Genomic DNA, 20429 nt, shown 5'->3' with positions numbered 1-20429 from the left:
CGGAAGAAATACGCCTGGAAATTTCCGTGACCCGAGAACAAGTGTGATATAGTATCCGATTTCTCTGAATTCCGATTCACCCATTGTCTTAAACTTGGAAAAAGGCGTTTGGTCCACAGGGCGCCCTGATATTGGTCCCATCTTTCCTGCCATTATCTGGTCCCTTTGCTTGCAATTTCTCCATACCTTGGGAACGCAACCATCTTTCTAGCGCCCTAAGTTCAATGGGTGGATCAGAGGCAAGAACAGATGCCGCTTTGTACGATATGGTACGGTATCCACTTGTTACTCCGATCAAGCCACGTCTATGAATTCCCTCAAGTCGCCTGTCATTTCTAGCAATAAGTATAGCCTAATACCATATCGGCGCTGCATACAATAATATAGATGTGCAAGCAGAAACTATGACCTATTCTTCTGGAAGCTCTAGGAGCAGTCTTGCCAGATAATATTCCAGACTTTTCTTCCGCACCACATCTGTCAGCTATATGCGGACTGAAGCTCACGAGATTTATCAAGGATAACTCCAAGGTACTTCGTTGTTTGTGTAACTCGACGTATAGGATGATTGCCCACTTTCAAGTCTAAGTTTCTGATGTGCCTTTTGCCTGTTAAAGAAATGTATTCACATTTGTCTACAGGCCTTGTTCGCCCAACCAGGCGTGAATCAACTCCAGGACTCTATCGCCACTAGTCTCAATTTCGATCTCAGTTTTTGCTGCAATTAATATAACCAAGTCGTCAGCATATGATTTCAACTCCATCTGGTAAAATTCAGCCTCAAAACATCGTCAAAGGCTATTAACCACAGCAATGGGCCCAGGACAGACCCCTGCGGTACACCACCAAAAATTTGATGTTTCAAGCTTCCCTCCAAGGTGTTAACAGTGCACCATTCAGATAATCGCCAACATTTCTCTGTAACCAATTACTAATGCCTCTTCTAGCCAGGGCATTCCTTATAGTATCCCATTTGACAGTACCAAAGGCGTTTTAGATATCGAGCGTAATTAATAGCGGTATTCTTCGCGTTCTCAATGTTCCGCTACGCGTGGAGAGGGCCCATTTATATATCCTGTCCAAAGCCTATAAAGTAGATCCGCCCTTTCTAAAACCGTACTGATTCCTGTGTAATCCATCATTACCTTCGAGCTCTTCCATAATTGAATTTGTTATTAATCTTTCTGCCACTTTTCCGATATTATTTATAAGGCTAAGTGGCCTGTATGTAATATTCTGTGTGCGACTCCCTTTTTGGTTACCTTGGATTCCTTCCATATGTCAGAAAACAACTTATTTTGTACTCCATAGTTCACGATATCTGTAATTTCCCAGGGAACTCTATTCACGAGTCCTTTAAGGATTGCAGCTGGTATGTTATCCGGACCAGGGCTTTTCTTGTCTTTTAATTTTCGAATAGCTGTGGCAACTTCGGTCTGAGTGAATCTTCTTCCATTACAATCAATCAAATCAGCTATAACAAGGTCATCAACCGGAAATAAGACAAATTAATTGTGCCCTAGCATTCTCCATAGAGTTAGGGTAGGCAACCGTCGCCCCAGTTTTCCTGTGACCAGCTTATATGCCTGTCCCACGGATCGTTATCGCGTTCTGTGCATAGTTCTATCCACTTGTCTCTTTTCGCCTGCTTAATTAAATAATTGAGGGTACTCCTTACTTCAGCAAATGCCACTGATGCCATTTCATGCGCCGGGCCGCCGTTCCTTAATGTCCTGTGCTTCTTTCTACGACAAAGTTGATGCTTCCTCCTCTGCTCGGAAATCCCAGCGTTCCACCAGTAGACTGGGCGACGTGTATTGGACAACGGTATTTTTGCCATTTCACCAATTATAATATCTTGTAGAACTGACGGTGTGACTACCCTACAGTCAGACAGTTTGTTGACAGCTCTGTCTACAATTTTATTTATTTGTCCACTGGTGAAACGCGGATACCCACGAGGACAGGCAATAGGCGGTAAGGCTTCCTTCATTGTCATCAGTGTTACAAAGTGATCGCTGGCGGTCTACTCCCTGAGGACTCTCCATTGGAAGAGTGACGGGTCCCAACGACTCTCAATCAAAGTGAGATCAAGCACAGATCTATGTCCTCTTGCCTCAAATGTGTAGGAGCTATCCTTAAGGCATACCCAACCTACAGCCATCATCATATTTCCAAATATTTCTCCTCTTCTATTTGTACGGTTACTCCCCGAATTGAAATCTCACATTAGGACGAATCTTTTTGTTGCCCGCTAATACTCTGGTGAGTTCGAAGATGTATTGCTCATATGTATCTAGAGTAATATTCGGGCTTATGTAACCAGATACCAAGACCATATCAGGCAAAAGCACAGCCAAAATTCCATCTCCACTATAGAGAAGCTGGTATCCTAGTTTGCTACTGACGTTATGAATGGCCACATCGCCAGATGCGTCGGCAAGCTAGTCGTGACGGGCCGCCGTCCTATAATTTGGCTGTTTTTTTTTTTGTTTTTTTTTCTCCCCTACTCACCCCGACCGGATATCCAATTAAGTATACTCAGTCGGGGAGAGTGTCCTTTTACTCTCAAAGGAGGCGTCCCCCACCCGCCGGCTATACGTCCGGCACGGCAGGTTGGCCTCCCCGGTCTCTGATCTTTTGTTTTACATTGCCTGCCTCTAATCCCCCGCTTTAGAGCCAAGGTCCGGCTATGCCGTCCCCCAACGCCTCAGCAGGGAACCGGGACTCTGTCTTTACGCCTTTGGCCTCTAATCGACAGCGCCGACCCCACAAAGAGCCTAGGCTCCCGCAGGGACGCCCCGCCGACCGGGACTTGGTCTTTTATTTCAACCCAAACTCAAACTCCCCTGGAGTTCACCCCCTTCTCAGGTACCCGCACACCAAGGCGTACACGCCCTCCATGGAGTGACTGTCCGCCCTACCCCACTGTTTATACTCCCGTTCTTCTGTCTTCATCCTCTTTGGCCCGCAGGACCTCCCCGGCGAACCTGCGGAACCATTCCCGGTTCTCATTGTTGTACCCCGACCGGTTTATGAGATTTTCTGGTGTAAGACCATTAATTACTATTTGACCTCTGATAACGGCCCATCTTGGACATATGAACAACGTATGTTCGGCATCGTCGTTCTCTAGACAATAGATGCACTGCGGGGTGGCTCTCTTCCCGATCCTATACAGATACTGACCGAAAGAGCCGTGCCCCGTCAGTAATTGTGTCATGTAAAAATTGACATCTCCGAGTCTATTGTTATTCCAGGTTTTAATATTAGGGATTAGGCGTCTGGTCCATTCTCCCACTCTGGACCCTGCCCGCTCTTCTTGCCATTCTTGTTCTATAATCCCTTCCACCTCTTCTTTCGACATACCGCTGTGTCTGAGGGTTCTGGGTCTATGGGTAGGACCCCGGTCAGTACGCACAGCGCGTAATACGATACCGTACAGTAACTAGCAGCTACACGCAGCAATGCCAGTCTATGGACACTTTTCAACTTCTTTTTATTTCGCTGTATGTTCATTGCCGCCCCCCATATGGGAGCCGCATACAGTACCGCCGAAGTGATAGCCGCGGTTATCAATCTTCGAATAACCATTTTAGGTGTGCCGTGGTTTTGAAATAATCCTCTTAATCCCTTTACAGCAGGAGTAACTCTCCCACAAATCATATCGATATGCTTGCTGAACCTTAAACTTTTGTCCAGAAGTACCCCCAAGTATTTTGTTTCTTTTACTTCATCGATTCTCTGTCCTCTGATATTTAGATTCGCACTTCTTAATGGTCTTCTACCCGAGAGGACCAGGCAACAGGATTTATTAGGAGCAATTTCTAATTTGTTATCCTCCATCCATTCATCTATTGTTCTAAGCGCTTGGTTTGCCTTGTTCTCCGGTTCATTAATATCTCTGTCTTCTACTAATATTGCGATATCATCCGCGTATCCTACTATCGATACCCCTTCGGGGTAGTTCAGCCTGAAGATTTTATCATAGAAAACATTCCATAAGGTTGGGCTAAGGACAGATCCCTGCGGCACCCCTCCGAATACCTGAAATATCGCTTTCCTTTCTAGGGTTTTGACCTCTATGAACCTATTTTGCAGATATTGATCTATCTGATTTACTATGTATTTACTTATTTGCATGGCTTGAAGCGCCTCAAAGATGGCTGTCCAGGAGACCGTACCAAATGCGTTTCTAACATCAAGCATTATGATCACGGGTTTATCATAATTTGGCTCAGCGGTCACCACAATGTCCACTCATTCGTTTCTGGCTATTTCCTCCACTAGAAATCATGCGAAAGGAAACTTCGATCGGCATTTGACAGCAGTAGTTTAGGCATCCGTTCTCTTGTCGCACCCTACGCCTCCATTGCGGTGATCAGAACTACAGCAATCCAGACATTTCATTTGCTCCCTGCAATCACTTATTATATCTCCCTTTGCGCCGCAATTAAAACACAACGCTGACCTGTCAGGCCCCAAACAGTCAATTTCTCTGTGGCCAGTCGACCAACATCTACGACATTTCTGGGTCTCTGTGCGGATATAGGCCCGACAGTGGACCCATCCGACTTTGATTCTTTTGGCCACAAGTCGGACCGCTGCCTTATAACTGGTAATAATCGTGGCATTTCTTGTGTCGCCATAGGCGTGTCTAATAGATGAAATTCTAAACGATTCATGTTTACCAATGATTGATGTATTGCTTCTTGTAAGTCTTCCTCAGTCGTGTCTGCTCTAAGTCTTTGATGTGTACTACCGAGCGTCTATCCCCTCTAGATCTTACGTCCATCTGAAGGTCAGCAGCTCTGTCCTTAAGCACCGTGGTGAATTGCCCCGCTTTTTCCTGGCACCCTCGATCCTGACCTCCAATTCGTTGTTCCTTCCTTTTCTTAGAGAAAGTACTTCTCCAGCTTCTTCCTTGTTTATTTTACCTTTCATGGTACGGAGAAGATCCGCGTAGGACTTTCCCTGTCCCTTGATGACTACTATCTTGCTCCCCTCAACCGGAAGCGTCGAGCGACGTGCCGAGGCGGGTCTGGATCGACCACGGCTTGAGTTTGATTTCCTGGGTACTACCAATGTTGCAGGTTCCTCGTTGGTTCTATGCAAATAAATAAGTATTTTTCTCAAAATATTGCCGTATTCACCAGTCGGTAGAATATAGGTCACTTTGCGTACTCTTAGTACCTTTCTTAATGCACTTACAATGCATCTGGCCGCAAGCTTTTCCCCTTTTTCAGAATCGAAGAAAATAGTAAATTTATTTTTCTTAGTAGCCTCCATTTGGAGACCCTCCATCATTGTAGAGGAGTCTAATGCGATCATGCCTGCTTGGATCTTCTCTGTGGCCGCTCTCTTCTATTTACTGATGTCAACAAATTGACATGTATCCCCGTCTGTCGGAAGAATAACGACTTTCGCCTTGTTCATTGCCCACGCAGACCACCTGCGCGGGAGTAACTCGATTAGTTCATCATCAGACAAATCAAGATTTAAGATTTCTGCCTGATCCGTGTCAGAAGCAGGATCCAGTCTGGGTGGACTGCGTGTTAACCTCTACGGGAAAGGGCATATCAGACAGATCAGTTAAGCCCTCGTGTATTCTCCTCAGCTCCTGCTCGTGGACCGCTATACGAGGTGCGACAATAAAGTAACGAGACTGATGTGAAAAAAATGTTGCTTACCGTTTTAGTCATGTTTAGTGTTGCCTCCTTCAAAGTAGTTCCCCTCTGATTGCACACACTTATTCCAACGGTTCTGCCATTGATGGTAACATTTCTGGAACTCTCTTCCGTAATATCCTCCAAGACCCTCGTCACAGCTTTTTGGACATCTTGTGTTGTTTGAAAATGGTGTCCCTTGACCGCCATTTTGACTCTTGGAAATAGAAAAAAGTCGCACGGAGTGATATCTGGTGAATAAGGTGGCTGTGGTAGTACTGAAATTTGTTTTGAGGTTAAAAATTGCCGTACTGACAGAGCAGTATGGGATGGCGCATTATCGTGATGCAGAATCCGATTATCAGCAATGTTGGCACGGACACGAAGAACTCGTTCAAGTAGTCTTTCTAGAATTTCTTTGTAGAAATATTTGTTAACTGTTTGTCCAGGAGGCACCCGCTCTTTATGAACAATTCCCTTGGAATCGAAGAAGCACATAAGCAAGCGTTTTACTTTTGATTTTGACATGCAAGCTTTTTTTGGTCCGGGTGATCCCTTTGAGCACCATTGCGAACTTTGGCGTTTTGTCTCTGGATCGTATTGAAAAAACCAACCTTCATCACCAATAATAACACGGCTCAACAAATCTGGATTGATTTCAGTTTGCTCTAACAGATCGGCTGCCACATTTTTCCGTGTTTCTCGCTGTTGTTGTGTGAGATTTTTGGGGACCATTTTTGCACAAATCTTTCTCATACCAAGATCTTCAGTTAATATTGGACGAACCGTTTCTCGATCGATGTTGAGTTCTTCTGCGATCATTTTCACGGATAATCTTCAATCAGATCGTACGATTTCACGCACCCTGGTCAACTTGACATCTGTCCGTGAGGTTGATGGTCGTCCACTGCGGTTTTCATCTTCAACATTCGTTCTGCCTTCACTAAAAATTTTATGCCACCGAAAAACTTGAGCTCTTGACATAACCTCCTCTATAAAAACCTTCTGAAGCTTACCGTAAGTTGTCGTCGTGTTTTCACCCGATTTAACGCAAAAATAAATGATATACCGTTGCGCAATATTTTGCGGTTTCATTTCTGTGACGAGAGACACAAACACGTGTTCACTGTGGGGGGGGGGGGGTGTCAAAAGTTTGGGATTTTTTGTGATTGCAGAAGTTATGAAGGAAAAGGAATTCCCCCTACTAAATTCACTTCGTAGCACTTAGAAAAATTTCCTAAGTCCTTGTTTACGTTAAATGATTCGCCTGTCGAATCTTGTCTTTCGACTTAGAAAATTTCAGTATAAAAGTAGTATTCATAACCTAAAACCCAAGTTGTTATACTTGTTTATAAAAAAATTAAAAAAACAAGGTATGTCCGTGTCCAAATCTCGAAAAAATTAGATGTCCTTATCAATTATGCAAACCACTTTAAGTCCGTAATGCCAAATCACTTAAATAAACCAAAAGACCAATAGATATGAATATATACGCGGAGTGATATACCAACACGTCTATACTCAACTATAATTTAATCAAACTTAACCTACCCTTACTTTGACAAAACTTTGACAAATTAACACCATAATTTTTTGAGTATCTATTTAATAAATTAATATTTATGAAAAAGGGGAAGTTCCATCTTGACTTCAAAAAAAGTGTTATAGTCATGATACCAAAGAAAACAGGAGTAGATAAATGGGAAGAGTACAGAACAATTAGTTTAACGAGTCATGCATCAAAAATCTTAACTAGAATTCTATACAGAAGAATTGAGAGGAGAGTGGAAGAAGTGTTAGGAGAAGACCAATTTGGTTTCAGGAAAAGGAATAGGAACAAGGGAAGCCATTTTAGGCCTCAGATTAATAGTAGAAGGAAGATTAAAAAAAACAAACCGACATACTTGGCATTTATAGATCTAGAAAAGTCTTTCAATAACGTAGACTGGAATAAAATGTTCAGCATTTTTTAAAAATTAGGGTTCAAATACAAAGATAGAAAAACGATTGTTAACATTTACAGGAACCAAACAGCAGCAGTAATAACTGAAGAACATAAGAAAGAAGCCGTAATAAGAAAGGGAGTCCGACAAGGATGTTCCCTATCTCCGTTACTTTTTAATCTTTACATTGAACTAGCAGTTAATGATGTTAAAGAACAATTTAGATTCGGAGTAACAGTACAAGGAGAAAAGATAAACATGCTACGATTTGCTGATGATATAGTAATTCTAGCTAAGAGTAAAAAGGATTTAGAAGAAACAATGAACGGCATAGATGAAGGCCTACGCAAGAACTATCACGCATGAAAATAAACAAGAACAAAACAAAAGTAATGAAATGTAGTAGAAATAACAAAGATGGACCACTGAATGTGAAAATAGGAGGAGAAAAGATTATGGAGGTAGAAGAATTTTGTTACTTGGGAAGTAGAATTACTAAAGATGGACGAAGCAGGAGCGATATAAAATGCCGAATAGCACAAGCTAAACGAGCCTTCAGTAAGAAATATAATTTGTTTACATCAAAAATTAATTTAAATCTCAGGAAAAGATTTTTGAAAGTATATATTTGGAGTGTCGCTTTATATGGAAGTGAAACTTGGACGATCGGAGTATTTGAGAAGAAAAGATTAGGAGCTTTTGAAATGCGGTGCTATAGGAGAATGTTAAAAATCAGATGGGTAGATAGACAAATGAAGAGGTATTGCGGCAAATAGATGAAGAAAGAAGCATTTGGAAAAATATAGTTAAAAGAAGAGACAGACTTATAGGCCACATACTAAGGCATCCTGGAATAGTCGCTTTAATGTTGGAAGGACAGGTAGAAGGGAAAAATTGTGTAGGCAGGCCACGTTTGGAATATGTAAAACAAATTGTTAGGGATGTAGGATGTAGAGGGTATACTGAAATGAAACGACTAGCACTAGATAGGCAATCTTGGAGAGTTGCATCAAACCAGTCAAATGACTGAAGACAAAAAAAAAATGTCATCTGTTAGTTGAAAAGTACCAAAGACGTAAAAAAATAATACTAATGGAAATAGAATAAATGCCTTTTCAATCATCAGTCAATGATGTCTGGTGTCCATCCTTGAGACCTACTTATTGTATAACTTGTACAGAAGATTATTTAAGGAACTGTCTAAACATTCTGCAGTCTATTATAATCAAAATTTCATCTAGCATTTAATTTTAATTTTTAGTTTATTACAGTTCAGTTTTTGTAGTAGAGTTCATTTTGACGGCACAGTATAAAATAAGCAGGGTTGTCCGCTGTTCACAAAACCCTACTTAATTTTAAAATCTATTACAAATAAACTATTAACTAAATTTTGTAACCTATTATTCCAATATTTGGTTATAATTTTAAACTATTATTCTGCCAAAGATTTGAATGGCAGAAAGGCTTCTGGAATAGACAGAATAACTGTGCAGTGCAGGTGAGGAAGCGATTGATAGATTATATAAACTAACCCACCGGGTTGGTCTAGTGGTTAACGCGTCTTCCCAAATCAGCTGATTTGGAAGTCAAGAGTTACAGCGTTCAAGTCCTAGTAAAGCCAGTTATTTTTACACGGATTTGAATACTAGATCGTGTATACCGGTGTTCTTTGGTGGTTGGGTTTCAATTAACCACACATCTCAGGAATGGTCAAACTGAGAATGTACAAAACTACACTTCATTTACACTCATACATATCATTCTCAATTCATCCTCTGAAGAATTATCTAAACGGTAGTTACCGGAGGCTAAACAGGAAAAAGAAAGACCATCTGGCTTGGTTTTCTTTACGGTTGTCTGAATAACTTTATTACTTATATTAAGAGCATTCATGAAAAATAATTTACTCACTCTAATATATTTATCTTCAACTATGAAGGAATATGCATAATTTAACGATCTAGCACTTTCGCTTCTGGCATATCTATATTTTGGCTCAATTATTGTCATTTGTTTTGATATATGTAATCCCTTTGACGATTAACATCACCTAACCTTAAATAGGACTGTAATAACTCCTGCCTATGTAAATGTGAAATATTATCACTGCAAGATAACCTACATTTAGTATCGCAAGGTGGGTGTAATGTTCTTTCTGAAATCTCTTTACACTGACGGCGAGTCAGTGTGGCGAGAGCCGCATTGTCGGACTGTGTGGGAGTTCCTAGATGAGGTTGTGTAGTTCAACCCGGCATCGTTAGAGTTTTTTAATTAATCTGGGTTATACTGATTCCTATAACGCCGCTGTAGGAAGTTTTTCCTGAGATAATGGCTTACTACCAGCCAGATACAAGCTCCAAGCACTTTAAATGGTGGACAGGCACTAGCTGATGTACAGTGACCGAAGCGTGACAGTCTAAACTGCTGTGGTTTATTTTATTAACTTTATTGATTTTTAGTAATTAGTAACAAGGGATAAGCCTGTTTTAAATCTATGTTAAACTCTATATTGTCCCATTTTCCACCGAAATCCGATTGACTACTTTGTTTTTAAATAAAGCTGTAGCTGCAGTGGCGTTAATACATAAGTAAACTTTTAGCCTAAAGACTCATACAAGCTGACAAGCCAAATAATTAAACTGAAATATTCTGGTATGACATGTCTTAATTGCATAAAATTTAATACAATAATACTTAACAAATAACAAGCAATTAGTATTACTACTCTATTTTCATACTGTTATAAAAAAATGCTTTACAGTATCACAAAAGAATTATTTATTTCCAACTGCAACATAAATATATAATACGTATATAAAAACGAAAGAAGTAATACAATTCATTATATAAAAAAAAAAAAAAATATAATGCACTCAATTTAGCATGCAGTGATATTTAATCAATTTATCACACCTATGCCCACCTACACAAAAAATTATGTTAGACGAAACACCTCATTTTCTATTTACATAGTCTCATCCACACACACACACAAACACTTGGAAAAAATATAACTGAAAATTACACAAAAAATAATAGTAAAATTATGAAAATGATAAAAGAAAACATTAAATAACATGAAGAAATTTCACTTGGAGTAATTTCTATAAAGACGAATTATTTTGTCAAAGCTGGTAAGGAATTAAAATTTCAATTAAATTTAAAATTGAAAACAGTTTCTTTTAAACTAATAGTCGCTTCCACCTCGTTAACTGTGAAAGAGGAAATCCGATCCTTTAAGTTAAATTTAAATTAATACAAATAGGATACAATTTTAGGCCTCAGATTAATAGTAGAAGGAAGATGAAAGAAAAACAAACCGACATACTTGGCGTTTATAGACCTAGAAAAGGCATTCGATAACGTAGACTGGAATAAAATGTTCAGAATTTAAAAAAAATTAGAATTCAAATAGAGATAGAAGAACAATTGCTAACATGTACAAGAACCAAACAGTAACAGTAATAATCGAAGAACATAAGAAAGAAGCCGTAATAATTAAGGGAGTCCGACAAGGATGTTCCTTATCTCCATTACTTTTTAATCTTTACATTGAACTAGCAGTTAATGATGTTAAAGAACAATTTAGATTCGGAGTAACAGTACACGGTGAAAAGATAAAGATGCTACGATTTGCCGATGATATAGTAATTCTAGCAGAGAGTAAAAAAGGATTTAGAAGAAACAATGAACGGCATAGATGAAGGCCTACGCAAGAACTATCACGCATGAAAATAAATAAGAACAAAATGAAAGCAATGAAATGTAGTAGAAATAACAAACATGGACCACTGAATGTGAAAATAGGAGGAGAAAAGATTATGGAGGTAGAAGAATTTTGTTATTTGGGAGGTAGAATTACTAAAGATGGACGAAGCAGGAGCGATATAAAATGCCGAATAGCACAAGCTAAACGAGCCTTCAGTAAGAAATATAATTTGTTTACATCAAAAATTAATTTAAATGTCAGGAAAAGATTTTTGAAGGTGTATGTTTGGAGCGTAGCTTTATATGGAAGTGAAACTTGGACGATCGGAGTATCTGAGAAGAAAAGATTAGAAGCTTTTGAAATGTGGTGCTATAGGAGAATGTTAAAAATCAGACGGATGGATAAAGTGACAATTGAAGAGGTGTTGCGGCAAATAGATGAAGAAAGAAGCATTTGGAAAAATATAGTTAAAAGAAGAGACACACTTATATGCCACATACTAAGGCATCCTGGAATTGTCGCTTTAATATTGGACGGACAGGTAAAAAGGGAAAATTGTGCATGCCGGCAACATTTGAATATGTAAAACAAATTGTTAGGGGTGTAGGATGTAGAGGGTATACTGAAATGAAACGACTAGCACTAGATAGGGAATCTTGGAGAGCTGCATCAAACCAGTCAAATGACTGAAGACAAAAAAAAAATTATTATTATTATTCTAATAACTATGAAGTACAAGGGTGTAGGGAGCTGAATTCCGGCTAGACAGGAACATTGAATGAGGCTACCTCTGACCAGCTAGTCTTCCATAATTTCTTGACTTTGTAATATAAAAGGCTTGGTTTCCACAGTATTTCAAGTAATTCTTCTTTAAGTATTTTCAAGTAATAGTTGGAGGCATTTGAAAATGAAAGAGGGAGTAATTCAGAAGTTGACAGGCGGTGTCAACTATTTGGTTTGAACATTTTTTGGAGGTTATAATACACGATTTTGCTTTGAAAGAAGTTAAATAACACTCAAATAAAGCAGAACTATCAAATTATATTATTACCCACTAGTTGACACCAAGTGTCAACTACTCAATATTATGTCATGTAAAGTTTCAGTAGTTGACACGACGCCCAACAGCCATTTTTTAACAATTTTTTGGTTATTTTAAATAACTGTATGTACATTTTTGAGTCTAAAACAAAGTACTAAATACCTTCTTAATCAAAATTACAATTGGTGTTTAAATTTACAACGCTTACCTTTCAGCCTGTTCTTAGCAAACTCTACAACAAAATCGCAACAATCAATTAAAACACATGCACTGTTATAATCAGATGATTGTGGTGAGACTGCTGCTAAAGATGGTGGGTACAGTAGTTCACATACACACCATTAGAGAGCTACACTACACAGACAGACAAACATTAATCATCTAACACCTTTGTTTCTCTTGTTATTGTATTTTTTCGTTGTAGGTGTCAACTACTGGTGGTTTTACCTTAGTGTACAAATATGAGAAATTTCAGAGGTTCCAACTTGATGTGTACATGCTTTTTGTAATTTGGTCTGCTTGCATAATATTCAGTGTGAGAGCTTCATGTTCAAACTATGATATGTTTGAACACGTCCTCTCAGCAATAGTCATAATGGGAATTACAGAAAGTCGGAATGGACTCATTGCTTCCTTCATAGACATGCTCTTGCAACAAAAAATATACTGGAAAATCTCAAAAAAATTCTTTGTAAAACTGTAAAAGTGGTTAATTTTATTATGATTAAACCATTACAGAACAGGCTATTTGGTAAACTATACGATGAAAAGTGCGAAAAGAAAAAATATCTTCTTTTCTATAGAGAAATCACATGGTTATATCAGGGGAAAATATAAATAAACCCGGTTATTGAAATTGGAAAATGAATTAATAGTATTTTTCCAGAATGGCTGGCTTACTTACCTGATGTATTTTCGCATTTAAACCACTTGAATAAGAATTTACAAGGACGTAATTAAAAAATTCTATTAACCAAGTTCACACTTTTATTAAGACGCTTGATATCTGCATTATTTGTATTCAAAGCCAACATTTTCATATGTTTATACTCACTTCTTATAATACTGAGAAAAATTTTGATGAAGATGCATTTGTGTGAGCTAAAACTTCAGTTGGCAGAATATATCCCAGAAGATAAAAATGATTTCTCAAAGAGATCCAAACATGGCACTGCTTGGTATAATAACTATATATATATTTTTTTAAAAACAGCTTACCAAATTCCAATTTGTTTTCCTTGAGTACTTTTGCATCAAAAATCTTAACTAGAATTCTATACAGAAGAATTTAGAGAAGAGTGGCAGAAGTATTAGGAGAAGACCGATTTAGTTTCAGGAATAGTATAGGGACAAAGGAAGCAATTTTAGGCCTCAGATTAATAGTAGAAGGAAGATTAAAGAAAAACAAACCAACATATTTGGCGTTTATAGACCTAGCAAAGGCATTCGATAACGTAGACTGGAATAAAATGTTCAGCATTTAAAAAAAATTAAGGTTCAAATACAGAGATAGAAGAACAATTGCTAACATGTACAGGAACCAAACAGCAACAGTAACAATTGAAGAACATAAGAAAGAAGCCGTATTAAGAAAGGGAGTCTGACAAGGATGTTCCCTATCATCGTTACTTTTTAATCTTTACATAGGATTAGCAGTTAATGATGTTAAAGAACAATTTAGATTCGGAGTAACAGTACAAGGTGAAAAGATAAAGATGCTACGATTTGCTGATGATATAGTAATTCTAGCCGATAGTAAAAAGGATTTAGAAGAAACAATGAATGGCATGGATGAAGTCCTACAAAAGAAAATAAACAAGAACAAAATAAAGGTATTAGAAATAACAAAGATGGACCACTGAATGTGAAAATAGGAGGAGAAAAGATTATGGAGATAGAAGAATTTTGTTATTTGGGAAGTAGAATTACTAAAGATGGACGAAACAGGAATGATATAAAATGCCGAATAGCACAGGCGTATCAGAAGTATAATTCCTTTACATCAAAAATTAATTTAAACGTCAGGAAAAGATTTTTCCTGACGTTAAAGTATATGTTTGTTGTGTCACTTTATATGGAAGTGAAACTTGGACGATCGGAGTATCTGAGAAGAAGCTTTTTGAAATGTGGTGTTATAGGAGAATGATAAAAATCAGATTGTGGGATAAAATGACAAATGAAAAGGTGTTGCGGCAAACTGATGAAGGTAGAAGCATTTGGAAAAATATAGTTAAAAGAAGAGACAGACTTATAGGCGACATACTAAGGCATCCTGGAATAGTCGCTTTAATATTGGAAGGACAGTTAGAAAGAAAAAATTGTGTAGGCAGGCCACATTTGGAATATGTGAAACAAATTGTTAGTAATGTATGATGAGGGGGTATACCGAAATGAAACGACTAGCACTAGATAGGAAATCTTGGAGAGCTGCATCAAACCAGTCAAATGACTGAAGACAAAAATAAAAAGAGTACCTTTGACTATTCTGCCATCTTAAAGAGAAGTATAATTATGATTAATATATATATATATATATATATATATATATATATATATAAATTATAAACCTACATAATTAAATTATATATATATATATATATATATTAAAATTGATTGTCATTTTGTTAAAATTCGTCAGAAGGTAAAGTTTGAAGTCTAAGTGACTACGTCTGTTTTGTAATAGTTTCTCAATTGTTATTTCTTCTAAATTGTTATAGATATCAATTGACAAACTATTAAAACACAGTGAAGGAAAACACTTACGGATAGTGCTATCGAAGAACGCATTACTTATCAGTAGACGCGTAGGTAGATGACTGTATTTCTTATCTACGAAACAAATTACCACACGGTTTTGCTTTTTTTGAACACAGTAAGTTTGAAGTGTGCAACTCCTTGCCCATATCCAAGATTCATCACCAGTAATAACATGTTTTAGAAAAACAGCAACGGTTTCAATTCGCCCTAGAAGATCGCGTGACACATTTCCACCCTATTGTTTTTCTGTTCAACAGTGAGATTTTTTTGGGACCTTTTTTGCAGAGACATCTTTCACGTCCGATTTGTTTGTCAAAATTTGATGGACTGTGTTGTAAGGTTGAAATTCAATTGTTCAGCAATCATTCGCCCGGTCGTACCATGTCAAGTCTTCAATTCACTCGACATTGTCGTCACTTTTTGTCGTTAACGGGTCTTACAGTGCGTGGATTGTCTGTAAATGATTTCCGGCCATGCTTTAAACCGCCTAAAAACTTGGTGTAGTCACAGAGCATCATCTCTTCATTTCAATTTTTAATTTTGTTAAAGTTTCAGTAACATTCTCTTACAGTTTAACGCATAACCTGATCGCACAACGTTGCTTATAACTTTACAGCGTTGCCAATTTGGCTGCCAAAAAAACTAGTCTCATTATTACAGATGTTTTATATCGCTTAACTTTTTTTTTTAGGGTCAGAATAAGAAGCTTGTTGACCCGGTGTCAAATGAAAAACTAGAAAATAGTAAAAGATCTTTCTGCAAGGTTCCTGTTTGATGGCTATACAATAAGCCAAATAGTTAAAGAAAATATAAAAATATTTACCTCGATAACTCCATATTCGTAACTGATTTCCATAGGATAGAGTCGGTGATGAATTCTACTCTCATCAACAGCTTCTTTTAACGTTCTGTTAAACCACGTGTAACTAGTAATCACCTATTCAATAAAATACAATTAATAACCGAATAAAATTTATTTAATATTTTATAAAATATACGTTAAAGCTAAACCTAGTCGACAGAAATTGTTACGCAATCATCATCAGTAGACTGATGGAAAAGTACATGTGATACGGTCTATGAAACCTGAATTCTGTAAGTCGGCACGCGTTATTTTCCAGAACAGCAAAAATTAACAAAAAAAAAAATTGATTTTTAGGTTTTAACATCTGTCAAACGAATTCAATAACTAAATTCAAATATTTCCGCTTTTAAAATACCAAAAGCGGATCTTGAAGTACACACGGTGCATTTTAGAAACCACGTCACAAGTCAGTAATGTGACTTACTGAATTTTGTTTCTTCAAAGCTTGTTGCGATGAAAGTACCGTAATATTTTTATTATGTTAATCCATTTATACGAGACTTATTTTTTAAATAAAAAATATTAATTACAAGTTTCAGTCGAATTATTTTACACAAATTTTACTACTATTTTTATAAAGTTGGTAATGACAGCCAGATGTCTTCATTTCTTCAAAATTTTTACAATTTTGTGTTTTATTAGAAACTGTGAAAACTAGAAATGTGAGTTTTCCTACTTACGGCGTGGTTTCATAGACTGCATCACATTTACAGGGTTCGGCTTATAAACCTGACGATTTTTCAGGGATAATAATAAACTGTGTTTCGTACTATTTAATATATCTAATTAAAGATCAATTTTTCAATTTATAGAGAATTTATATATATATATATATATATATATATATATATATATATATATATAGAGAGAGAGAGAGAGAGAGAGAGAGAGAGAGAGAAATAAAAAGAAAGAAAGAGGGAGAGAGAAAGAGAAAGGGTGACAGAGAGAGAGAGAGAGACAGAGAGAGAGAAATAAAAAGAAAAAGAAAGAAAGAGAGAGAGAGAAAGATAAAGGGTGACAGAGAGAGAGAGAGAGAGAGAGAAAGGGAGACAGTGAGACAGAGAGAGACAGATTTTTTTTATTTGAATATTATGTCATCCAAATATTTTCCATCACTCCTCACACACACTTAACCTTGTACTAAAATTTGACATTGCACGCTCAATCATCGCGATGATTGAGCGTGCGAAATAAACGCTGTGTTACAATAACTGAGTCATTATATTTAAAATAGACTTCAATCACAAACGCTTGTTGTTTACCCGACCATGACATACCGGCTACTGAAACAGCATGAATAGACCTGTCGATGTACAACACTTCCGTCTTCTCATTGACAGTGGTGCCAACATAACAATTACTACAAAATCGTCAGATTTATATGCCGGACGCTATAAAAAACCTATAAAAATTGAAAAACAAATAATTGCTCTTGTTCTAGACAAACCCGATACAAAAAATGTGAATATAGTTTAAAAATATCTAAACAATTTAAACCACTAATCCAGATACCCTTCTTCTTTTTCCTGTTTAGCCTCCGGTAACTACCGTTTAGATAATACTTCAGAGGATGAATGAGGATGAAATGTATGGGTGTAAATGAAGTGTAGTCTTGTACAGACTCAGTTCGACCATTCCTGAGATGTGTGGTTGGGTTAATTGAAACCCAACCGCCAAAGAACACCGGTATCCACGATCTAGCATTCAAATCCATGTAAAAATAACTGGCTTTACTAGGACTTGAACGCTGGAACTCTCGGCTTCCAAATCAGCTGATTTGGGAAGACGCGTTCACCACTAGACCAACCCGGTGGGTTAATCCAGATACCTACCATGACTTATTGGATACACATCTTTTATAGATCAGGTAAGTAAAATTATTGAATTCGGATGAATTTTTAATAAAATTTTTCTTTTATGCGGTTTAAACAGAAAAACTAAATTAATGAAGATGTGTGGAGAACGGTTTCCATTACGCACTTTTAAAGGGTTGTGGCGTATTCCTGCTAGCACCGAAAGGACTTCAACGGACGGTCTGAAGGGCAATTACATCGGGGGCAGAGGTTTTAAAAGCCCAGTCTCCCGCGGTCGGACCCAGAAATGGGTTTGAGAACGCTGGTCCAAGTGGATAGGAATGCCGTACACAAATCCGTCCATAAAATATAACAAAATTTGAAACTTAGACCCGTCATTAAAATAAACCTTTGAAATACGTCCGATTACAGATACATACAGCAGCAAGGGACACTGTCCAGGCACTGCGATTGGAAGGAAAGATTTGTAATATTCCCGCCAGTTTTGCATTCCTTTTAAAGACTTGCATAAATATAACTTCTTTAATAAATTCATTTTTTTTAATTTTCTATAACAAAAAAAGAACACGCATGTACAAGAATTCAAGCATTCATACAGAAATAAATATTTTTTTTTTTTTAGTTTAATAAACTTACACTGGCCGCAGCTGTAGTAATTTTAGTGCCGCCAGAAGCTCCAATAACCATTGTTACATTACCATCTTTATCAACAATTATTGTAGGGCTGACCGATGACAATGACATTTTTCCAGGCTCGATAAAATTATTCGGTGACGGTTGTAAGCCGAAATAGTTTACATTACCGGGAACTGAGAAATCATCCATACCGCTGTTAAGTATTATACCGATGCCTTATGATGTAATGCCGGCTCCAAAACTGAAACAAGTATTAAGAAAAGCGAATATTAATTATTACTCATTACACCGGTTAAAAATCTGCGATTATAAAAAATAATCGTATAATTCGTACCAAATTATTTTTTTGTAGAAATCGACAACTATTTGTTATAACACGGAGGATATATTGCAGCTGATGGATGGACGTAGAATATATAAGAGTGCTAGTGATGGAGAAAATAAAAGGAACTATGGAGAATTAAGAAATATTATAAACGGGAAGTGCAAATTAGCGAAAGAAGAGTGGATTAAAGAAAAATGTTCAGAAGTGGAAAGAGAAATGAACATTGGAAAAATAGACGGAGCATACAGGAAAGTTAAGGAAAATTTTCTGAAAATGATAGAGACAGACATACAGTGTGAAACAGAGGAAGAGAGAGAAAAAGACTGACAGACAGAATGAGAGAGTGAGACAGACAAGAGAGACAGAGGAAGGGGAGAAAGAGTGAGAGAGTGAGAGGGTGTGAGACAGAAAGGTTGAAGAGAGAGAAAAAGACTGACACTCAGACAGACAGAATGAGAGGGAGAAAGACAAGAGAGACAGAGAGAGTGTGTGAGAGACAGAAAGGTTGAAGAGAGAGAGAGAGACAGAAAGATAGAGACAGACATACATACAGTGTGAGACAGAGTGAGAGAGAGAGAAAAAGACTGACAGAATGAGAGAGCGAGAAAGACAAGAGGAAGGACAGAGGAAGGGGAGAAAGAGTGAGAGAGACAGAGGGTGTGAGAAAGGTTGGAGAGCTTGGAGAGAGAGAGACAGAAATTAAGACAGACGGGAGAGAGACAGACAGTGTGAGAGAGTAGAGAGAGATGGACAGACATACAGATAGATACACTGAGAGGTGAATGTGAGTCACAGAGAGAGAGAGAGAGCGAGAGAGAAAGAGAAAGACTGACAGAATGAGAGAGTGAGAAAGACAAGAGAGACAGAGGAAGAGAGAAAGAGACGGATGACAGTCTGAGAGAGCGAGAGAAAATTTTAGGGTAAATAAATTAGAATCTAATAATGTGTTTAACAAAGATGGTAGACAGATTTATAATACAAAAGATAAAGTCGATAGGTGGGTGGAATATATTGAAGAGCTATACGGAGGAAATGAATTAGAAAATGGTGTTATAGAGGAAGAAGAGGAAGTTGAGGAGGATGAAATGGGAGAAACAATACTGAGATCTAAATTTAAGACAGCATTAAAAGATTTAAATGGCAGAAAGGCTCCTGGAATAGAAAGAATACCTGTTAAATTACTGCGCAGTGCAGGTGAGGAAGCGATTGATAGATTATACAAACTGGTGTGTAATAATTACAAAAAAAAGGGGAAGTTCCGTCAGACTCCAAAAAACGTGTTATAGTTATGATACCAAAGAATGTAGGAGTAGATAAATGTGAAGAATTACAGAACAATTAGCTTAACTAGTCATGCATAAAAAATCTTAACTAGAATTTTGTACAGAAAAATTGAGAGGAGAGTGGAAGAAATGTTAGGAGAAGACAGATTTGATTTCAGGAAAAGTATAGGGACAAGGGAAACAATTTTTATCGCTCAGATTAATAGTAGAAGAAAGATTAAAGAAAAACAAACCAACACACTTGGCATTTATATACCTGGAAAAGGTGTTCGATAACGTAGACTGGAATAAAATGTTCAGCATTTTAAAAAAATTAGGGTTCAAATACAGAGATACAAATACTTACAGGAACAGTAATAATTGAAGAACATTAAGAAAGAAGCCGTAAA

The 20429-nt window shown here is 37.4% G+C and overlaps 1 pseudogene; it reads right to left on the bottom strand.

The window, feature by feature from the left end:
• Nucleotides 1-10205: 10205 nt before the first annotated feature.
• LOC142317487 (glutathione hydrolase light chain 1-like) overlaps nt 10206-20429 on the bottom strand; it is a 42864-nt pseudogene continuing 32640 nt past the window's right edge.

Source organism: Lycorma delicatula, chromosome 1 (genome assembly GCF_047948215.1).
Source record: "Lycorma delicatula isolate Av1 chromosome 1, ASM4794821v1, whole genome shotgun sequence".
Classification (NCBI taxonomy): domain Eukaryota; kingdom Metazoa; phylum Arthropoda; class Insecta; order Hemiptera; family Fulgoridae; genus Lycorma; species Lycorma delicatula.
The sequence above is the reverse complement of the archived record's forward strand: the minus strand, read 5'-3'. Positions and strand labels throughout refer to the sequence as shown.